Below are 24,030 nucleotides of genomic sequence, written 5' to 3'. Positions count from 1 at the left end.
TTAGTGATCCAAACAAAATGTCTAATAATTAAAACAATGTGGTATATTCACTGCCAAACTGATCTATGAAACAGGACAGACAAGAAGCAGATCTGGACATATTTGAAGATTTAGTCTATATTAAGATGGACTTTCATATCAATGAGAAAAAGAGGGAGCTGGTAAAAAATGGCGGATTTTTTTGTTTTGTTTTTTGGCTATCTGACTAGCTATTTAGAACCAATTTAGGTTGAAACTTAACACCTGTGAAACATTTATTTATTTTTTATTTTTTTATTTTTTTGTCTTTTTGCCTTTTCTGGGGCCGCTCCCACGGCATATGGAGGTTCCCAGGCTAGGGGTCGAATCAGAGCTGTAGCCACTGGCCTATGACAGAGCCATAGCAACACAGGATCCGAGCCACGTCTGCAACCTACACCGCAATGCCGGATCGTTAACCCACTGAGCAAGGCCAGCAATCAAACCCGCAACCTCATGGTTCCTAGTCGGATTCGTTAACCACTGTGCCACGACGGGAATTCCACCTGTGAGACATTTAGCTCAGTGTTGGGTACATAGTGAATGATCAATATGTAATATTGTTACTTTCAAGAAAACAAAGCTACATTCCCACCTCACTTCTTACACAGAAATAGATTCTAGACAGCTTGAGAGCTTAAAGCAAAAAAAAAAAAAAAAAAAAAAAAAGAACCATAAAATATTCTAAAAGAAAATACAAACGAAAATTTTATGATCTTTGGATAGGGATGGTTTTTCTAAGTATGTCTTCATAGCCAGATCAGAGAAGTATGAAAATAGACTACATAAAAATGTTACACTTTTGTACTACAAAAAAATACTACACAAAGTTGAAAGCCAAAAAAAGAAAAAACTAGGGGGCAAACTACTTGTAATACCCAAGACAAAAAGATCTCTGGAAAACTCAAATGCTTATAACGGAAAAAGAAGCTAATTATATAAAGAGGCAAATCAAAAAGAGGAAACCAAATGTCCAGCAAACACATGAGATACTGTCCAACCTTACTAGAAATCAAAGAAACACAAATAAATATGAGAGACAGCAAAGACAGAAAGGTCGCCAATAACTAATAATGACAGATGTGGGGAAACGGCCATCCCTTTCATGCACTAGGTATTGGTGGACCTGTCAAACGGGATAGGCTTTTGGAGGGCAGTTTGACACTATCTATGCAAATGACTCAGCAACTCCACTTCTAGAATGTAACGTTAAGGAGATAGTCCAGGAAATGTGAAAAAAATCCACTCAGCCTAAGGATCTGGACTAGCGTGTTGTTCATGAAAGTGAAAAACTAGAAACAACCTACCAATTCTTCACGGATTAACTTAATTATGGCAGTATGGTAAACTACACAATGGAATACAGACCTTAAAAGCGTTGAAGTATGAAGTTCCTGCTGTGGCTCAGCGGAAATGAATCTGACTAGTATCTATGAGGATGCAGGTTCCACCCCCCCCATCCCCCGACCCTGATCCCGGGCTCGCTCAGTGAGTTAAGGATCTGGCAAGGCTGTGAGCTGTGGTATAGGTCACAGAGGTGGCCCGAATCTGGCATTGCTGTGGCTGTGGCATAGGCCAGCAGCTACAGCTCCAATTCAACCCCTGGCCTAGGAATCTCCTTATGCCATGGGTACAGCCCCCCAAAAACATAAAAAGTGTTGAAGTAGATTGATATTTATTAATTCCCTGGGAAACAAGTCCCTCCTGAGCACCAGATAACAAGACTAGAGGTTTGTTTTAACAGTAAATTTAGATTATTTGTTACTGCTTTTCCATATTCCCCCACCTCCATCATCTGCAATAATGGAGAGCTGGTTGTTTACAGTAGGGGCTTGTAACATGAGTCCACAAACCTCTTAAACTGTATGCAGATTTTTATGTGTATGTATATTTTATTGGGAAAAGAGTCAAAGGTATCATTAGAGCCTCAAAAGGTCCCCTAATCCACAAATGGTTAGGAACCACTGGTGCATATAGTTTAACACGTCAAGTTGTCTGACTGCCTTAAAAAGTAGAGGTGATTGTACAATGCATTAGATCACTAGTCAGTAAATATCTACTTAGTATTTACTAAGTCTTACCTTGACTGGTAGCCCAATTACCATAAAATTTTGGAATGAATTTCTTTACTCACTTTGGAAGTATTTTTAAACACACGTACTCACAATCCCCAAAAGGTCTCTAGCAGATCAAAGACAAAAAGCGAATTAGAGAGCTCCAAACAAAATTATAATGTTAACTTTTTTTTCATTAAAAAAATTGTTTTTGGACCATACCCATGGCATGTGCAAGTTTCCCGGCCAGGGACTGAACCCCTGCCACAGCAGTGACATCGATGGATCCTTAACCTGCTGAGCCACCAGGGAATTCCTTATAATGTTAACTTTTAAAAGAAATAATTGGAGTTCCCACAGTGGTTCAGAATTAACAAAACTGACTAGCATCCATGAGGATGTAGGTTCGATCCCTGGCCTTGCTCAGTGGATTAAGGATCTGGCACTGCCGCCAGCTGTGGACCCCACATTGCTGTGGCTGTGGAATAGGCTGGCAGCTGCAGTTCCCATTTGACCCCTGGGAACTTCCATATGCTGAATCTATGGCCCTAAAAAGAAAATACAGAAAAAAAAAAGAAAGAATTATTTTTTATAGTCATTCAACTCTTACATACATTTGAGCTCATAAAAAGTGATAACTTAAAGATTTAGGGGCATAGAAAAAGACTTATCTCTGTGAGGACAGACAAGTTCTCAAAATCAAATAAAGACTAGAACACAATCAAGTAGCTAGTTCTAAATGAAGAGAGCAATAAGTCATTTCATATATAAATTTTAATATATTTTATAATTTACCGATGCTATATTATGATACATATAATGCTAAATTTGAGGTCCCAATTTACATAATTTAAAAAAGTATCTCATGGTTTTGTGAAAACGATTCAGATACATAAGACAAGAGGATTATTCTAACTGGTCACAATAATACAGTGATAAATGACATTACAAGGAAAATCAGCAACTATAAATGATTGAAACCAAAAGAAAACATAATTTTAGATTAAATGAGATTATCATATTTTTAGGAGGCAGAGGAGGTAAGAAGTGATAAGCAAAAAAAGAATCATAAAGTCAACAGGATTTATTTATGAAGGCATATTGGGTGGTATACATTTATAGTTTTACCTTTAATACACAAAACAATTATCTTCAAAAAATAATTATCTTCATGAATTTGGATTAACTACTTAAGGACTTAGGTTTCAAAAACAGCATAAGGTACTATATGATTTCTTTTATGCTTTAGTACTCCCCAAACTGACTTAAAATAAAATTCAGTTAGGAAATTCCATTACAATAAATTACAAGGCAGTTAAAGCAGTTTTTACTAAGTTGAATTTTACATAAAAAGTGTAGGTGGTCTTCTGGGCTCAAAAATACGTATTTTTTTAAAAGATTGCAAGTTTATTTGCTATAAAATGTTAAGACCCACATAGCTATGCTCTGCAGTTCTCCTAAAACATCAGCTTGTAATTTATTTTCATTTTTCTTCCTTAAAGCGCTTAAAATGTTAAAAATGCTTTTAAACACTAAATCTAGTTAGAAAGAAATTATTTAATGTGAATTTAATTAAGGCAGAACACAAGTGTCTTGTATAAGCACAAGTGTTTTGAATATCACAATGAACACAGAGAAGTTATTAGCCATGACTAATGGAATTACAAGAAAAAGAAATCCATAAACCTAGCAACATTTTTAGGTATCACCATGAAAGAGAAAGCAGTACAAAAGCAAATGCAGAAAATATACTGAAATAATACAGTGTTCAGGGTTGTAAGAAGTTAAACTACGCCAATTTTTTTTTCAAAAGTTGAAAAAACAAACATACGCTTTCAATATGAAATGAACAGCAACCTAGTAGAGCACATACGCAAGTAAAATAATTTCTTTATTATACTTATAAACAGTACCATTCTCCATCACCTTAAATATAAAAAGATGGAGCATTCCGCCAAATATAGGAAATAACTCAGTCAAGTTCAATTATTTTAACTCTGAAAACATTAAATACAATTAGAATAATTTTAACATTGTTCATCAATTGTCAAATACCAAATAAGTATAGCATGCCAAATACTTAACACATCACAAATGACTTGCTTTTCTGCACCTAAAAAAGAAACACTAACTGAAAACAAAAAGAGATTTCTTGTTCTGAGATAAATAACATGCAGCAGCCATTTAAAAAAAAAAAGGAACTTTTCCCTAGCTTTACTGAGATATAATTGACATATAACAATTATGTGTAAGTTTAAGATGCAGATGTAAGGGTTTGATAGAAGCATATACTGTGAAATGATTACCACAATAAGGTTAGTTAACACATCCATCGCCTTACATAGTTACAATTTGTGTGTGTTTGGTGAGAACTTTTAAGAGCTACTCTCTTAGCAACTTAAAATATATGATATGGTATCCTTAACTACAGTCACCATGCTGTAAATCACACCCTCAGAACTTATTCATCATAATACCTGAAAATGTGAACCCTTTGACCACCCTGATCCACTTCCCCACTCTCCTCCGTAGCAACCACCATCTGCTCTGTTTCGAGGAGTTTGGTTTTTTCTAGATGCCACACATAAGTGAGGTCAGACAGTCTTTTCTTTCTCTGCCTGACTTATTTCACTTAGCATAATGCCCATGTTGCCACAAATAGTAGGATTTCCTTTTTTTTTTCTTGATTACGAAAGTATTTCCTGTTCATTATTGCCTATTTATTACAGAAAAATGGGAAGACACTAGAAAGTGCACACACACATACATACACCCAGTATCCCACAACCCAGAAGAAATCTTTTATTCAGTACCTACTCCTTTTTCCAAGCCCAGTTATACGTGACTGTAATTTGCTTTTTCATTGAATGATATAGAGTGAAGTTTACCTAAGTCATTAAATACTGTTTCATAACATGATATGAAATGGCTGAATAATATTCCATTGTATAGATATTCCTCAATAAAGTTCATTAATTCTCTAATGCTGAACATTGTTGAGGTTGTCTCCAATTTATTGCTATTTTACATAGGACTACGAGGAACAACCTTCATACAAGTTTTTGAACATGTTATGCCATCTAAATGGAACTGTTAGATCAAAGGGAATATGCACATTTTTAAGGTTTTCAGCATATATATCAAACTGTCTTTCCAGGGGAGTTCCCGTCGTGGCGCAGTGGTTAACGAATCCGACTAGGAACCATGAGGTTTCGGGTTCAATCCCTGACCTTGCTCAGTGGGTTAACGATCCGGCGTTGCCGTGAGCTGTGGTGTAGGCTGCAGACGCGGCTCGGATCCCGCGTTGCTGTGGCTCTGGCATAGGCGGGTGGCTACAGCTCCGATTCAACCCCTAGCCTGGGAACCTCCATATGCCACGGGAGCGGCCCAAGAAATAGCAACAACAACGACAAAAGACAAAAGACAAAATAAATAAATAAATAAACTGTCTTTCCAAAAAAGCACCAATTTACATTCTGACCATTAAGTATAAAGATGCCAATTTCCCCACATTCTTTAGCAACACTGCTTTTATTTTTCAATATTTTTAGTCTTTGTAAAGCTGTTGCTTAGAAAAATTATGTTACTGTCTTGGCATTTCTTTTTTTTTTTTTTTTGTCATTTCTTGGGCCGCTGCCGCGGCATATGGAGGTTCCCAGGCTAGGGGTCTAATTGGAGCTGTAGCCACCGGCCTAGCCAGAGCCACAGCAACGCAGGATCCGAGCCGCATCTGCAACCTACACCACAGCTCACCGCAACGCCGGATCGTTAACCCACTGAGCAAGGGCAGGGACCGAACCCGCAACCTCATGGTTCCTAGTCGGATTTGTTAACCACTGTGCCACAACGGGAACTCCTTGGCATTTCTTGATTTCTAGTGCAGTGGGACATAATTTTATGTGATTACTGGCCATATGTGTTTCTTCTTTTGCTCATTTTCCCAATGGGAGAACCATTTTTTTCTTCATTATTTGCATATATCCTTTACATATTAAGAATAATATTTGTCTTATTTTGTCACTTACCTTTGGTTTCTGGCCTTTTTGGCATAAAGAAGTTTTAATATTTATGCATTTTTATATATTTCTTTTATGAGTTAACTCATAAAAGCCACTGTATTTATATTTGTCCTGTTCACATTTACCAATATAACTGGAATGCAATGTTAAGTTCTGTCCCAACTACACCTCTCACACTTGGGTAATAAAAATTCAAAACCATAAATCTTATCTGGAATCTAATATATGGCACAAATGAACCTTTCCACAGAAAAGAAACTCACAGACTTAGAGAACAGACTGGTGGTTGCCAAGGTGGAGCAGGAGGGAGTGGGATGGACTGTGAGTCTGGGGTTAACAGATGCAAACTATTGCATTTGGAGTGGATAAGCAATGAGATCCTGCTGTATAGCACAGAGAACTATATCCAGTCACTTGTGATGGAACATGATGGAGGATAATGTGAGAAAAAGAATGTATATATATGTGTGACTAGGTCACTTTGCTCTACAGTAGAAATTGACAGAACACTGTAAACCGACTATAATGGAAAAAATAAAAATAATTTTTAAAAAAACATAATTTTTTTTTTTGGCTGCACCTGTGGCATGTGGAAGTTCCCGGGCCAGGAAATAATGAACCCATGGCAGAGCAGCAATCCAAGCCACTGCAGTGACAACACCGGATCCTTAGCCCTCTGTGCCACGAGGGAACTCCCAAAACCATAAATTCTGACAATGTCGCATTTCTGGGACAAAATTTAAAATGTGTGCTTATGGTAATAAGTTATCACTCCTTTGAAATTATGTGCTTTGCCCTGGTATTGCAAAATCAAAGGATCATGCTTTGTCACCAACTTCGCATGTTCACTGTAGCCATGTCATTCAGGAAGCCAAGTATTTTCCATTTTGTTTTGATACCTTCGACAGTTAAGGAGGAAGGCCAATCTCTATACACATTACAATGCATCTAGTATTTTTACTTGATATTTAAACTCATTGCAACATAAACTTTAAAATATGCTCACATTCAGGGCTTCCATATATCATTGCACAATTGAAACAGTAACAAGAAAAGAAGGAATATTTGCTTTGCATCCCTATATATAGACCTTCCATGCCTTTTGGAGTAAGGCTGTACAAAGTCCAATTCTCACCATCAATCTCTCTTACTTTCTACCAGAAACAGATCACAAATCCTAAAAACACAAATTCACGGGGTGAAGTGACTGTTTCATTCTGGAAACAGCTATATATTTCTGTAGACCCTAGTCTGCTACTTTTGTCCAGCCTAAAAGATGACCTGAAGATTCTTAGAAATATAAAACAAAAGGAAACAACAGAATTATCACTATTTCTGAGAGGACATGTTACCTAGTTTAAACCATGAATGAATACATCGTAGAATGCTACATTATAAAGCTGATAAATTCCAATTTTTAGTACTTTAACAGATTAAGTACTCAATAGTTTTCTTTCCTTCTTTTCTGTCACTATAATGACATTTGTAAATACAGTTTATTTAAAACATTTCCCCCAGTCTGATTTTTAAAAATCCCATTCTTCAAAAAAAACATAGTGATTTGCTACTCGCTATAGGCTTTGAATTTTAGACAACACAAAACAGTTTTTCACAAACTTTCTAATTGACTCTCACCTAAAAGCTGGAAAACCCCACTAAAGGCTTTTTTGAACTCATCAGACATAGAAGAAAAAAAAAACAGCTTTAATTGTAGGATCTCACTGACACAAACATAGGGAAATTCTGAGTTATAGATACCTCACATTAAGCTTTTTTCCACTGACATTGTAACTTTTGTCAACATTCAAAGAAAATTCAACCCTGGTCAAAGGTGACAGTTTGACAATCCTGGAAGCTAACATCCTCTGTTTATTTGCACAAGTTCATACTCTGCTCAGGGAACTGAAGTTTTTCTCATCCCTGACTTGATCTCTCAAGTTCAGATCACTATACTTAAGGGTTGTGAATTCTGTCCCCAAGGGGTAACTTCACAATCCACCTCTAAGGAAAAGTGCTGAGAGAAAATAAGCATCAGATTATGAAGAGGAATACACTCCTGGCACTAGTTTCTAATGGCCTTTACACAGCTCTAAAGACACAATGAGTTCAGTTGCCTAAAAATTATCCCCCCAAATTAAAATCCTAAAATTATCCCCCCCAAATTAAATTTATATCTCAGAAATCAAAACTACTAGCTTTAAAACAAGAATACGATCATAAATCCCTTTAAAATAAAGTTGTAAATAAAATGAGCCAAATACTTGCATTTTCTCAGTCAACAAACATGCAAGTCTCATAACACAATGGCACAAAAGATCCTTTTGTTTGTAAACAGAAGCCAAAGAGACAGCTTATAGCTCTTCTCCTATGATGTATATGGCAATGTTAGTGGAAGAACAACAAAGGGCAATTTAGAGTGAAAATTAAGACCTTCTCTGTTTTAATACCATTTCCATCAGGAATATATACGTTAGCTGGAAAAATACCTATCATAACCTTTACGAGCTTAAAAAAAAATTCCCAATATATATTTAAAATTTTCTTTTAAATAACAAATGAGAATCCATTTTTGGAATACAAGTAAAGAAACATAAGCCTTAAAGAAACCATGTGTCTCATTGCAAAGTTGCAGCTGCGGGTTCTTCTTTGCAGTGCAGTGGTTAGGAATGCAGCCTCTGGAATCAGCCTGGCCTGGGTCTGGATCCAGCCCTGCCATGACTAGCAATGTGACCTTGGACAAATTACTTAACTTCTCTGTGGCTATTTCTTCATCTTTCATATGAGGATGATGTTAAAACATAGCAAGAGCTTATAACAGTGTCTGCTTGGCACATTGTAAGTGGACAGGGTTAGGTTTGTTTGGTTTTTTTTTTAATCATTTTTCTACTTTCAGGTTTGGGACATCATTTGAAGTACTTTTAATTTTCTGATCACTTTTTGAAAGATGTCATAATAATTATTATATAAATAATTAGTGCACCTTCCCAGATGAGCCCATGGTAGAGCTACAGAGCAGAGCTATATCCCAGAGTGGTAGTATTTTATACAAATTATGGATATGGCTGTCACTGGTAACTTTGGCTTGATTTCTCATATGCAAAAAAAAATCCCCTACCAGGAAAAAACAAGCATTATTAGCAAACACTTGGGTCTGTCCTGTTATCACTGCAGGTAAAGCCAAAGTCATTTTTACTAGCCTGATGGGCACTGAAAATATTAGTCACCAAATTGATCCCAACAAATAACAATAATTGATTGGCTCATTGATGTATTTCCCCTTGTCTTCCCCAACCTTTCTCTAGTCAGAAAGGAAAGTTTTCTTATTTTCTGAGAATCTCATTACTGCTCTCAACCCATACTCTATATCTTAGTATAATTAAAAAATGAGTCAGCATAAGCACCTCAAAAAACTAACACTGCTATAATGCACAGGGAACTATAACTAGTCACTTGTGATGGAACATGATGGAGGACAATGTGAGAAAAAGAGTATATATATATATATATATACACACACACACACACACACACACACACATACACACATATGTATGACTGGGTCAATTTGCTATACAGTAGAAATTAACAGAACACTATAAATCAACCATAATGGAAAAAATAAAAATCATATAAAGAATAAATAAAAATATAGCAATTTGGGTAATGGATTTAAAAAAAAAAACTAGCAGTGCATAGAATATGGAGATATTTCTCTTTGTAATAGAAATCTGGAAAAAAAATGTTTTAAAGTATTAAAATACCAAAGGCAGTGGAAGAAAAATGGAGAAAGGGTGTCACAGTAGATTTTGCAAGCTAGCTTCCAAAAGATAAATGTTCTGTATGTATTTTTCATCTAAATAGTAGTATAATACATGGGAAGTACAGGTAATTATTATGAACAAACCCAATGAAGAAAATATCCAGTATTTGACAAATTATAAATTCTCCTTTCTTGATTAAAGGGGAAAATGAGAGGTTAAGATAACTATATATTAATCTCATTTGCAAACTGCATTATGCATAACTGTGCAACACACTAATGCAGTATTGCCTTTAGTAATGTCATCCAAAAGAAAATTTAGGAGAGAGAAACTGCCCCTAAACTGTAAACATGTTTGAATGCCAATTTAATTAGAAGTCTATTTAGTTATTACACTTCTTAAAATAACATTAGTTGAAGGCCAGGAAAAGGCCACTTGCTTCAGTCACTGAAACAATACTATACATACTCGTTTCAAGCATAGTCTTCTCCACAAGGCTCCATATAACTCAAACTCCAACATTTCTATTAAAAGTGATCTACCACTTTAAAATCACCCAGGAGGGTCAAGGAAGAGTTTTACGGCTGAGGATGATTCCTCCAAAGTTCTACTACCATCCTGGGCTATGCATCAGATCCAAGCCACAGTGGTGACCTATAAGGTGACCTATAAGCTGACCTATAAGCTGTGGCAATGCCGATCCTTTAATCCACTGTGCTGGCTGGTTCGAACCTACATCCTGGTGCTGCAGAGACCCTGCAGATCCCATTGCACCACAGCGGGAACTCCCTCCATGACATTCTGTATCCCTTTTAGGTGAGGTCAGACAATCTGCTGTGGTTACTGCTTAATAGATGGGGTTCTATACCATATGAACCTATGGCAACCCCTCTTGAAAGCTCTGACATTCAAAGCTCCACATAACACATTTTCACTCTTAGTGCCGTGCATTTTCTAGGTATTGGGGAGGAAAACAGAAAGCAGTAGCTCCATTTTTCTGTTAAATGCACCTTTGTTGTGGTAGTTGTTGTTAAGACTCCTTCCAAGGCAGCTAAACCTTGAAGAGAGCTGGGAAGATTCAGGAATGTTTTGCCTTTCTAACTGGGTAGTCGGGCTGAGCTCAGGAAAGTTGTCATGAAGTAGTAGAATGGGTCAAAGACAAACCACATGGCTTCTGATGCTCGCCTTTATCTGTTTAAAATAAAAATGTCACACTGCAAGAAGGTTAACATGTGGACCTAATTTTGAAAATACAAACAGGAAGCACCCCCACCCCAATATTACCATTTAAAAAAAAAAAAAAAAAAGGAAACCAAACCTCAAAGATACCTTCCAAGGAAGTCATGGGTGTGACCAAAACTAACAAAAGTAATAAAACGTCATCTGAAAACCTGAAACCACCAAAAGTGAGGGTCTCCTTCAATCAACTAAAAGTCTAACACCTGTATATTATTCCTTTCTTTGCTTAGTAAAAATAGCATAGACTTAGATACGTAAAATCTTCTCCAAACTGGCTTAGGGTTTTTAGTAGAAAAGGATCATCCCTAATAAGAAAGCATCCAATGTCCACAGTCTACTTAAAATAAAGACATGACAATTAAGAGAAAGCAATTTTAAAAAATTAATCAATGTGATGCTCACGATTTATATATTTATTTTTGCTTTTTAGGGCCACACTCGAGGCATATGGAAGTTCCCAGGCTAGGGGTCTAATCGGAGCTGCAGCTATCGGCCTACATCACAGCCACAGCAACACAGGATCCGAGCTGCGCAGGCGACCCACACCACAGCTCACGGCAACGCCAGATCCTTAACCCACTGAGCGAGGCCAGGGATCAAACCCACAACCTCAGGGTTCCTAGTCGGATTCATTTCCGCTGCGCCACGACGGGAACTCCAATGCTCACAATTTAAATGTACAAAAAAACTGTCTGATCAATGGAAACTAGATTGTTAAATCTGACTTTCTTATTCGCAGAAACAAGCATAAAACTGTTGTGTTTCCAACATTGCAGGGGAAAAAAATACTTCTGATTTTAGAACAGTTCTATTAACAAAGCTCAGATTTAAAGAAAAATCTTTTCCTTTAAACGCCACACACAATTGGGGCCAGTGATACTTTAGAACAAACTTTTAAACATTATTTTTATTAAGAAGTGCCAACGTTAAAGTATTTTGATACTTTCCCTTGTGGTAAAAGGGCATCTGTCTGAAGAGCTCAGTAACCTAGAATTGTCAGATAATTTTTAAAAAGAATAAGTTTCAAATGTGCCAAACAAATTAATAAGAAACAGGAGGTGTTGGGGTTTTGTTTTTGTTTGTTTTCTTTTTTTTCTTGGTTTTTTGTTTTCGCTTCTGCTGGTAGGAATAATGTGGCAATCTACACTCTCATAGAAGGGGGAAAATGTGTCACTGGTAAAACATCTAGAAATCTGTGGACACGATGACATACACGTTTGCAGGGCTCTAGAAGAGTTAAGCTTCCCTTGAGTCTACCTTCAACCTGTAATCTAATCTTGAGCATGTTATTTACCTATTTGTAACACCTCCTATTATAGTAAGACTACCTGTATCACCTCCCTACCCAAGAACAAGCCAAATGAACCACAAGCACGTTTATAAATCGAAATCCAACACAAATCACAAATAATTTGAACAGCCCTTGAAATGATGTGAATATAACAACAGCACTTGACACAAACTGACATAAGTACCCCAAGAGCAACAAATGATACCTTTTAACTAGTCTTGATGTGGTTTTTGCATATGTAAATACATTTTAAAAAAAATCATTGAGAGTAAGAAAATGAAGATGAAATGAGAAGTTGGGGCACAATAGGAAGTTCAGACCAAAATATTTATGTCGTAACACTCCAAACAATGATAGCACTTTTTCCCCCTTCTATCCTATATATCATGAAGTACTTATTTAAGAAACACAGCCACCTTCAATTTCTTAACATGATCTATATTCATATCCTGCAGGCAAAAATGTGAATCCTGACTAGTGAGAAGGTGGGACAATTCATTTAGTTGGGTATACAGCAAAGATTTTGTGCAGTGCAGCTCCAAGTTATGCAATAACCAAACTGCTGGTGATAGAAATCAACTCTTGTTTTGTTTTCTGATGTTTTGCTTTTTAAAAAAAAAGATCTCTCCATTACCTCCCTGTGTCTCAATCAGGTGCTTGAAATTTTCATCTTCCCAAGGCTACAGAAAACAAGTAACCCCCTCGATAACACTTACCTGACCAAAAGTATGGTGTTGTTTTGGTTAAACATGAGAGACATCACAAATTGTCACATAATTTTTTCTTAAAATCAGCAGCCCCTTCACCCATTGATGCTATCAATCCTAACAACTGTGATCTTCCATGAGATGGAAGTTGGTACCAAAACAAACGAAAACCCGAAGCCTTGGAACAAAGTCAGTCAACAGAAATCCAGCATTTGAAATTATCAGAACTGATCTAATGTTACGGTGTTACAAAAATGAAATTAGAAAAACATGAAAAGCACGCTGAATAAAATACGTCCTCTTCTAAGAACTAGAGCCAGTGAACATAAACAATGTAATCAATATAAGCAAATGAACAATAACAGAAAAATGTTGAGGAAAGAGGCAAAGTTCTATTATTTTAACCTAGTGATAACAAAATATTGAGGTAATACACTCAACAGCTGAAAGCTTATTATGGCCCAGGCGCCTATCCAACCACTTTGGAAACCTAAGATACAAGCGGATGATAAACACCATTTGAAGACTGAAAAAAAAGGACCTAAGCTCAGTTTAATAATTTGGTGACACACTAGCCCTTTCAAGGGGCACTCCCCGAGGACATTCTAGGAACAATTTATGTAACTGTATTTAGGCAAATATCTACTACTTCTCGGTCCTTTGGGAAGAGCACTGCATCGAGAGTCCTCAGACCGACATTTCAGTTCCTGAGGTCCTAAACAGCTGTGAAAACGAAGCAGGCCACCTATCTGGCCTCAGTTTCCTCATTCGTACAATAAAAGAATGTAGCATTACCGCCGGGGCCCTTTCCAGTCCTAACATTCTACGACCCACTTTAGGCGCTATTTACTCGATGCCACGGTATGGCAGGATTACAAGGGTCAAGAAGAAAAAAGATCCGGCATGGCTTTGGGGGGAAAGAAAGGATCGCTATCTATTTGCCCTTAAAATTCCTGTGGTTCTCCTGAATCCCCTCTTCCTAAAAGCTGGCGCTTGCTTTTCTTCCTCGCCTTTTCCATCACTGCTGGCTACAAGTGTCTGCAAACGCCTCTTGCTCCACACAAGTTCTTTCCTCTTTGATCCGCCTGACCATCTTGCCAGATTCCTTTAGCCTCAGACCAGCTTTGGTGACACAACGGCTCCCCTTCCGACTCTGTGTATCTACCCCCAGCACCAGAAGCACTTTTTAACTCTTTATTCCCGGCTTAAAAAAGGAATGCGCTGCATCCCACCGACACACGCACAAGCCCGGGCCTGGCGGGTCCTGACGAGGGATTCTGCACCCCAGAGCCTGATCCAAGTGTTTGTGTTTGTCGTCTGGACTCCTTAAAAGGCACCTTTCCTTGAAGCCTGGCTAATATCCTCCCACCCCACCGGGCACTCCTGGGCTCATCCCACCCTCCAGGAGTCGCAGATATCTTTTCCGAAAAAAGGAGGAAAAGCGAGGAGCCGGCAGGGGCTATTCGGAACTGCAGTACCAAGGTGCGAGGGGACTGACCGCGCGACCCTTTCGCTCTCCCGGGTCGGCGCCGGGGTCCCCCGCACGCCTGCCCCGACACGCTCTCACACAAAGTCTCTGTCCTCTCCCCCTTCCGCCCCGCCGCAGCCTCCGCACGACGCCCCTCGCGCGGCCCCAGCCGTCGCCCCCCGCCGCCCCCCTCGCTCAGCGCGCGGCCCCCGCGCCCGCCCTCCCGGCCCGGGGAGCGATGGCGGCGGTGCGGCCCTGCTGGGCGTCTGGACAGCCAGGGCGCGGGGCCCCGCCCGGGCGGGCCCCCCGGTCTCCCTCCGCGGGCCCCGAGCTCCGCGTTGGCCCTTCAGCTCGTACCTCGCTCGGCCCCTCGGGCGCCAGCGGCTGCCTCCCGCCCGCTCTCTGGCTCGCCCGCTCGCTCGCTCCCTCCCTCGGCCGGGCCGCCGCGCGTTGTCGCCTGCGCTCGATCCCGCCCGGGGTGACGGCTCCGGCCGCCGACTCTCCTCGCGCCGGAGCCCACGGGGGCGCGCGCGCCGCTCGCCCGCGGAGGCCGGGCCGCGCGCGTCGTCCGCAGCCCAGAGCGCGCCCCGCGCCGGCGCGCGCCGCTTCCTGGTTCCGCCTGGCGCGCGCGCGCGCGAGCCCCGTGGTCCCTGGCCTCTCGCGCCGCGGCCGCCCTGGAGAGACCCGGAACCCTCTCTGCGCGTTCTGGAGAAAGCGGCGCCGCGCGCAGCCCCTCTTCGCGGAACTCCCGCCGCTTTGCGGCTCGGCTCCCCGGCCGGGTCTGCCGGCCGCGAGCACATGTTGCTTTGTTTGGGTAGGGTCAGTTCGGCCAGACTGTTGTGGTCGTGTTGACTGGCACCCCCCGACTGCGACCCGCCCACCTTCCTTCGCCAGGGCTGAGGCCCGCGTTCGGGGTCCTGTCCTTCCCAGGCCCGAGGTCAGAAGTCCACCGCTGCCCCATCAATAATTATCCCGGGTTTGCTCCCTGGAGGGCGTTTCAGCCAGGGCTCTGGCTGCTTACCACAGAGACCAGCAAGCAGAAAGCCTGCAGGGACACAGCCGGAGTTTACACTGGCCCTTGCGGAGTAGATCCATCGTCTGTTCCCGAGTGAATCTATGGGGGACAGAGGCATCTGAGACCATCTCCCTCTCTGGGGAATCGTGCTAGCTCCTACCAGAGGAGCTGCGGGGGGCGGGGGGGGGGGCTCTCTGCTCTATCTGGAGAAAGAAGAATAAGCAGGATCAGCTCTGTAGGATCCAGAGGCAAGGGAGTCTCTGAGAGCCTTTTGCATGTAATGGGGAGGGAGTGTAGTATCTGAAAAGGCCGCCTGAGTCACCCACTCCAGCTACATCTCTGGAGCTGGCCAACGGTTTCCCCGGCAACCCTCCAAGGGCCAGCACCAGAAGCAAGGCATGTCAGATCTCCAGAAACCCAGCTGCAGGGGCCAAAGGAGGAGAGGGACCCCCCCACATACACACAGAGCGTCCCTTCCCTACAGTCTGAAAATCTTCCTGTCCAGAGAGGACCAAGATCTGCAAGTCCCCACATTCTCCCATAATCCTTTGGCAGCCCTTCCCAGCAGCCTTCCCTTCACCTCCAGAATAACACCAGCCACAAAGGTCTTTGTGTGTGCAGCTGATCACAAACTCTTTCTCCCCCACCCAGGCTACTTCTTTTATCCCACACTCTGGGCCAACACCTGGCACGGTGCTTTGCGCGGAGTAGGTACTGGGAGCTTGGAGGCCAGAGCAGGAGGACAGGCTGGAGCAGGAAGCTGGACGGAAGCACCAGCCCTGGGCTCTCTGGCAACCCCTCTGACAGTCACTGCACATGAGGTTTCGACATTTGGGTACACTGCTCTTTTTTGGAAGCTTTCATACCTGCACACATGCCCTTCCCCCTGCCTGGAATTTCCAGCCACTCAATGGCTGCCCTTTGGCGACACTTGCTCCAGGCAGCACGAACCTTGCTCTCCCTCTTTGTTTCCAGCCACGCATTTACGCTCCTACTATGGCACCTCTCGTGCTGAAGGACAGTTTCTTGTTTGCATGGCTCTCTATCCCCAATGGCACACACTATCCCATTCACCTTTCAATCCTCCCACACCGCACCCAGCCCAGAGCAGACACTCAATAAATATTTGAGGAACAAACCCTACGTTCTAGGAATAGAAATGGAAACCAGGAGGACTACATAGTAATTAAAAGCATAGAATCTAAAACCAGCTCACCATCAACTCCATGAGCCATGTGACCTTAAGCAAATTTTCTGCCTTGATTTCCTCATTATAATACAGTGACAGTGATAGGACCTACCTCGTAGCATTGTTGTTAGTTACATGCATACCGCTTCAAAGGCTGTAAAGCCCTATAGGGGTTGTTAACTGTTATTACTGTTTTTAGTAACAGTGAAGATTTATACCTCTCTTCCTAGGAATGGTCAGGTCGAGGGCTCAATCCATTTTCCTTGGGCGCGGGTGATCAGCGGCAGAGGGTGCTAGTCTGAATGCCTGGGAGGGCGGGGCAGGTATGTCACTTTATTCTCGCATCTCAGAGCACATCTCTGACTGACCACGAGGCACCAAGCTAGATCTGGCTGGCTGTGTGCACAGACACAAAGGACGGAATGTTCTAGTGACTGCTTCTACGAAACAAGAATGTTGTCAGCCTACGAGAACAAGGCACATCCAAGACCTATTTTTCCCATCTTCCAATTCAGGTGAGGTGAGATGCTACCTGGGTCTTCTGGTTCTCCTGGGCCACAGGGACATAGTCTCCTAAGTTGAGGGGACACCAGGCTGAGACAGGACACTGAAAGAGTCTTAGGAAGACCGAAACTGAACAGGAAGCTAGGATCCAGGGAGACCCTACAGAGAGCCCACCTAGAAAGCTCCCAGAGACCTAGCTGTGGATGCAGAGGTGTCCACGGCACAGGGAGTCAGGGTCACCTCCTAGCCCACCCTGGCCTGACCCAGGAGAGAGAGAGAGGCTTGAGAGAGAGCCTGGAAGTCTGTCCACGCATCCTACCTACTCTTTGCCAGGTACTGACCCCAGCCTCTTCTGTCACTTAAATGCACTAGCATGTGGCTACCTCAGAAACAGCCTCCCCCACTTCCCATCCTTCCTCCACTGAGGCTGTTTTCTGGAAACGTAGTTGAAACCACAACCATGATCCCCTCTAGCCAGCAGACCCACGATCATGTGGCTTCTCTCTCCAGAACTCTCTGTACCTCGGGAATCAGATTGGTACTGACCACAGAGCAGCCACAAAAGGACACCTGTGGGGAGTTTCCTCCTTCCTTGGGGTGCGGGGTTCTTCCCGATTAAGTCAATAAAGGCCTTGGAGTTCCTGTTTGTTGCTCAGCGGGTTAAGAACACGACGTAGTATCCATGAGGATGCGAGGTCAATCCCTGGCCTCTCTCAGCGGGTTAAGGATCTGGCATTGCTGGCACGCTGCAGCGTAGGTTGCAGATGCGGCTTGGATCCTACATTGCTGTGGCTGTGGCGTAGGCTGGCAGCTGCAGCTCTGATTCAACCCCTAGCCTGGGAACTTCCATATGCCAAGGGCGTGGCCCTAAAAAGAAAAAGAGAAAAATTTAAAAAAAGTCAATACAGGCTTCTGGAGCCTCTGACACTCAGTAGACAGAAAGCAGAGACCACATCTCCATGGCCCCAGCTGGAAATTTGTCACAGCCAGTGGTTCATGGGGAGGTGTCTGTTGGTACCAGGGGTAGTGAAAAGACCTGAGTTTTACAGTTAGATCTGGATCCAAATCCCAGCTCTGCCAAATTAGCAGTTCTGTGACTTGTGTGTGTGTGTGTGTGTGTGTGTGTGTGTGTGTGTGTGTGTGTCTTTTTAGAGACTCACCAGCAGCATATGGAGGTTCCCAGGCTAGGGGTCGAATCAGAGCTGTAGTTGATGGCCACAGCCCCAGCTACGCTAGATCTGAACCAGGTCTGCGACCTACACCACAGCTCACAGCAACCCACTGAGCGAGACCAGGGATCGAACCAGCGTTCTCATAGATACTAGTCAGATTCACCTCCGCTGAGCCACGATGGGAACTCCAGCTCTGTGACCTTACTCAAAGTACTTCATTTCTCTGAGGGCCTCAGCTTCCCTCACGTGTAGCTCACAGGAGGTATGGTTATGTTGGTAAACACAGATCTCGCCCCCTGGAGATCCTCATACGCTCTTTGTCTTGCACCCATCTGGGCTCCCTTTCAACCAGAGTTAAAGGGGTGGCTCTTTGGAAAGCCTGAGGGGCCCCTGCCTGCCTTGGTCATCTTGCCCGTTCCATCCAGAGTCCTGGGGTACAGCTGTACCATCCAGAGAGGGTGGGGCTGACACAGAAGAAAGAGCAGAGTGTCGCCCCAGCCAGAAACTTGGGGACTTGCCAAGTGGGTTAAGATTTCAAAAGTCAGAGTTCCTGTTGTGATTCAGTGGAAGCAAATCCGACTAGCATCCATGAGGACACAGGTTCAATCCCTGGTCTCGCTCAACGGGTTAAGGATCCGGTGTTGCCCTGAGCTGTGGCATAGGTTGCAGATGCAGCTTGGATCTGGTGTTGCTGTGGCTGTGGCCAGTGGCTACAGCTCTGATTCGACCCCTAGCCTGGGAACCTCCACATGCCATGGGTGTGGCCCTAAAAAGACAAAAAAAAAGAAAAAAAAATTCAAAAGTCATCCCAGCACCAGGCAAAAACGATGCCAAGGGTGGGAAAGCAGGTCGTTAGGACCAGAGCGGGCAGAAGCCAGGGCAGCAGAGGAGACATCCTTCTGGGTCTGTGAGTCAGGATGTGTGAAAGGGAGTCGGGGCTCTGGAGCTAGAGAAAGGGAACCCCTGCATTGTCAGAGCTTGGGGGAAGCCCTATGCTGTTTTAGGGACCTTCGCTAATCCAACAGGTATTTATGAAGCCACTATTATGAAGCAAGCAGTGAGACACAGCCCTTTAGGCAGCTAATTAGAGCCCTAAGAAGTGGGTTGAAGGGCTGCAGGAGTGCAGCGGAGAAGCTATGAAGCTCTGCTGGTCCAGGTCCCTGAGCACCTGCTATGCCTTGGGCTCTGTGAGTGTCTTCACAGCAATCCAGGGAGGTGAGACTTGCTGTCTTCCTTTGACAAAGGAGGCTGCTCAATTCAGAGAGGCCGACTCCTGTGCCTGCAGTCACACAGCAGGGCCAGGCTTGCATTTCAAAGAAGTGAAGTAGTTTAAATAAGGTCACACAGCTGCTAAGTCGGCAAAGCTGGGATTTGGAACCAGATCTAACTGTAAAACTTAGCTCTTTTCTCTGCTCACGCTCTGGCAGAAGTTGCCTTGGCACTGACAGCGCTCCCCCCACCCCCCAAAAAAAACCCTGGCCATGAAAAACCTCCATCCTAAGGCCCTGGAGATGTGGGATCTCTGCCTTCTTGTTGAGCGAAGGATGTCCAACGCCTTTGCATTTTCCTCTGGGCCACACTGACCTTATGAAGATGAGGGGGACGTCACCAGGTGGCCAAGGGAGGAATGACATTCCAGGTAGATGGAATGGAGGTGGCAAAGGCTTGGAGTTGAGAGGGGACAGAGTGCTGGCGGAACTGCGTGGCTGAAACACAAGGTGAAAGGGAGGCCTGTGCGTGGGACCCTCACAGCAGCAAATGAAGACCAGGCCAGTAACCAGTGGGGCAAGCATGGGCCACTGGACCATTCCTTTTTGTTTCTTTTTTTAAGGTTTTTTTTTTGTTTGTGTGTTTGTTTGTTTGGCTGCACCTGCAGCATGTGGAAGTTCCCATCCAGGCATTGAACTTGTGCTACAGCAGAGACTCAAGCCACTGCCACAGTGCCAACTCTGGATCCTTAACCTGCTTCATCACAAGAAAGCTTCTGAACCATTCTTCATTTTGACTTTACATCCCCCAGCGGCTCCTGGGGCTGAGAGTGGATTTTGGCGGCCGGGGGATGGGGGAAGAAGTGGGTGGGTGGATCTATGCAGGCAATAACCCAGGGAACAATGGGAAACAGAGATGGGGAACAAGGAGCCCCCTCAGGTCATAACAAAGGAAAGTGGCCAAATGGTGGGGGATGGGGGGGATGGAGATGCACAGCTCTGTTCCCCCCCCCCCCCCCGCCCCCAGGGCTTGAGGTCCCCACTGGGCTGGCTAAGACACAGAAGTTTTCTTGTTGGGCTGGAAGGAGAAACTAGCTGAGCGGGAAGAGGGGCCTGCTAGTCACCGGGGATGAGATGGGAGCCAGATGCCACCCAGGGCTGCTCAGGGTAGTCACCATTCCCATCGGCTGCCCCCTGCCCCAGCTGGGTGCTGTGGCCCACCCACCTCCCAGGCCAACCCCTGCCGGGCGGCGGGTGGGCTCCTCCCCGTGGTCTTGACTGGGTAGGAAACACGCTCAGCCCAGACATTGACCCCCCCCCCTCCCTGTCCTGCCAGCTTCTCTCCCAAGGCAGGTGGACAGGGCAGCTGGGCAAAGGGAGGCAGCCTTTCCCCTCCCACCCCCCGGGTCAGGCCCACACCCCTCCCCACGCCCTTCCCAGAAACAGAGGACAGTTGCTGTGCCTCAGGCTGGAAGGCCTCGTGTTCTCTTGGCGACTTCACTGTAAGTTGACTTCCCTGAAGAGTGGTGGAGGACAGGGGACAGGGCAGGAAGGGACCCAGCGGCTCCTTTCCTTCCCTCCAATTCACATAGAATTCCTCAGCGCACACCCTCCCTCGGCTCTGTCTTCAGGGACAGGAATGGGCAGCAAGTGCCCAGGGAGGCACCAGAGCGAGGAGATTCCGGGAGAGGCAGCCATGCTGCTCGCAGGGTGCAGTATATGCTGAGCATGGCTTGGGGTCCCCCTTCTAGGAGCCTCAGGGGTGGGGGCTGGGGGGTCGGTACATGCAGAGAAAGTGTGGGGGTGAAGCAGGATGCTTAACTGCCCACGGGCTTCGGCTGTCCCCTCTCTGCCGGGGCATGGAGATGCTTCCTGGAACACCTCCAGCTTTCTTGGGAAGGCTCTTCACCCCCCACCTCCCTGCTGGCTCCCGCGCAACAGGAACTCTCCTTGAAGAAGGGACTTGGAGCAGAGGAGACAAAGCCATCTCTGTACCATCTCCCCCTGCCCCCAGGGACAGTTAGGTCAAGGTGACCTCAGTCTGTTCTCCCCAAGGTAGGGGCATCAGCAGGACCTCCTTCATGGCTAACCTGGTCTACAAGAGCCAGAAACAGGAATTGGAATGGGATAATTCTTCCGGTATAACTTGAGTCCACCTCCAGGTGACACATAAGTCACACTGGCTCCTTCAACAGAGCTGGGGCAAGGACCGGTGTGGTGATGGAGGAGCCATGCTTGGTGCCGTGAAACAACCATGGGCTAGAGTGCAGACTGCGGTGTGTGCTCCAGGGAAGGAAAGTTGAGACAGGTGGACTGGAGACCTTGCCCACAGAGCCAGGCAACTTGGATCCTGGTGCCAGCTGTACGCTTACTGGCCAAACTGCTGTGGACAGGACCCTTTTCTGGACTGATGAAAGGGGATGCACCTGGCTCTGACGGCCTTCGAGGTCCCTGCAAAGATCAATGGAGTTGAAGAGTTCAGTCAAGTTCGTATACGAGTGTGCCATGATTCAGTTCAGGATACGTGTACAGTATATGAACTACAGGCTAGGCTAGGGATTATCATTAGTCCTAATAAAATGTATCCAGTCTTCTTTTGGGGAAAGTATTCCCATGATTTTTTTTTTTTTTTTAATGGCCGCACCTGCCACACATGGAGGTTCCCAGGCCAGGGATCGAACCTGCACCTCGGCAGCGACCCAAGCTGCTGCAGTCAGGTTCTAAACCCACTGTGCCACAGCAGGAACTCCCTGTGAGATATTTTTTTAATCCTCCTCATTCCCCCTACAATGTTATGACTTCGAACTGGGGATGAGAGACAGTTAGGGATGGCGGCCTGGGGCCCCAGCTCAGTCCAGACACCAGGCAGTTTCTGATCTTCCTGAATCCCATTCCCTCGACCTCAGTTTTCTCCTGTGTAGTCTGGGCCCTTAAAACCACCAGGGTGCTTTGTGGTGGGAAATAGCAGAGACCAAACCAGGGGACTGAAAGCAAAAAGAAACCCCAAATTTGACATTTCCGGGTACTTGCGTTATCAGGAGCCACGACCACAGTCACCTCTGCCCCCAACGCGACTCTGACACGCTACCCTCCTCCACTTTCTTGGTTGGCCTTTGCCCATCCTGGGAGAGCTCCAAAGCTCCTCCCCTCCCGCAGCATCTCAGAAGGAGAGCAGAAGCCCAAAGAAATGGAGAGCAAACCAGACAGAATCAAAGAGAAAACCAGGTAGAGACCTAGAGAGAAAGAATCAAAAGAAAGAGAATCAAAAGGCAAGAGGAGGAAACATGCCGTGAAGGACACGGGGATTCAGGGCCTCACAGAGACCAAACGGAGAGACATCCAGAGGTGGCCAGGGAAACAGCTGCCCACGTTGGGCGCAGGAGGGGGGGATGGGAGGGTTCCGAAGGCACTGGGGCACACCCTTTTAGGCCAATCCCTCCCGTTTTGGTCACGGGCACCCTAATACAGATTTTTCAGGACCCAGAAGGACCCACCCTCTCGCCCAGCCCAGTCTGACCCAGCCAGATGTTTGGTGGGTGGGGCTGCCAGCTGGAGCAGCAGGCCTCTACAGGCCCTGGGGAGGAGGCTGGTGAGGTAGCTTCCTGGGAGTGGGCAGGCAGGGCCCCTATTCTGGAGCTGGCACCCCCCGCCCCCGCCGACCCCAGCCTCCCCAGATGCCCAGATGGGGATGCATGGCAAGAGTAATCCTCTGCATGCCAGATGCGGCTCAGAAGACTTGGAGACCCACGGGATCTGCTCCCATTGACTGACTTCGCCACCTGCTCACAGTGACAGGCTGGAGTGCCCAGGTGCCAAGTAGGGCCCACTCACCGTGCGGCAGTGGGTTTGGATCTGCCACTGACAGTCCTCCTGACACTGGCCAAGTCAATTCCCCTCTCCAGCCTCTGTTTCCCCGTTTGTAAAATCATCTTTTCGGTTGTTTCCAGTGCTGACACTTGACTGTCATTCCAGGTGACTCCCTGGCTGTGTGTCGGACCCTCCTCTGGCCAAATCTGTTGCACAGAGGAGGGGAAGAAGGGGTGAGGGGGTAGCATGTTCCCTCATCCCTAGAGCAGGGTTTCCCCAATCCTTTTTGAACCCCTTTACCATTTCAATTTCTCTCCCCATGGTCCTACCAACTGAGACTGCGACCACACATGGAGTGTGTGTGGCGGGGGTGGATCTGCAGCTTTAAACTTCTAGTGGTCTCTGAAATAAAAGAATGAAAACGGGGAGTTCCTGTTGTGGTTCAGCGGTAATGAGCCTGACTAGTATCCATGAGGACGATCCCTGGCCCCACTCAGTTGGTTAAGGATCCGGTGTTGCCATGAGCTGTGGTGTAGGTCACAGATGCAGCTTGGATCCCGAGTTGCTGTGGCTCTGGC

At 45.0% G+C, this 24,030-nt stretch overlaps 1 protein-coding gene across 3 annotated transcripts in view; it reads right to left on the bottom strand.

The window, feature by feature from the left end:
- The window catches only part of STAT5B (signal transducer and activator of transcription 5B), a 73,956-nt gene that overhangs the window by 48,511 nt on the left and 1,415 nt on the right, over positions 1-24,030 (bottom strand). For 2 of the 3 annotated variants that reach the window (XR_002336818.2, XM_021066239.2), the window contains exon 1: positions 14,915-15,012. The exons of the other annotated variant lie outside the window; for it this stretch is intronic. The gene's annotated coding sequence lies outside the window, so the exon portion shown is untranslated. Of the gene's footprint in view, positions 1-14,914; positions 15,013-24,030 lie in introns of those variants that run through there. 3 annotated transcript variants of the gene reach the window in all.

This window comes from Sus scrofa, chromosome 12 (assembly GCF_054392235.1).
Source record: "Sus scrofa isolate SSC_HxYL_T2T_F1_AM1 chromosome 12, Sscrofa_HxYL_maternal_Yorkshire_Landrace_v2.0, whole genome shotgun sequence".
Lineage (NCBI taxonomy): Eukaryota > Metazoa > Chordata > Mammalia > Artiodactyla > Suidae > Sus > Sus scrofa.
The sequence above is the reverse complement of the archived record's forward strand: the minus strand, read 5'-3'. Positions and strand labels throughout refer to the sequence as shown.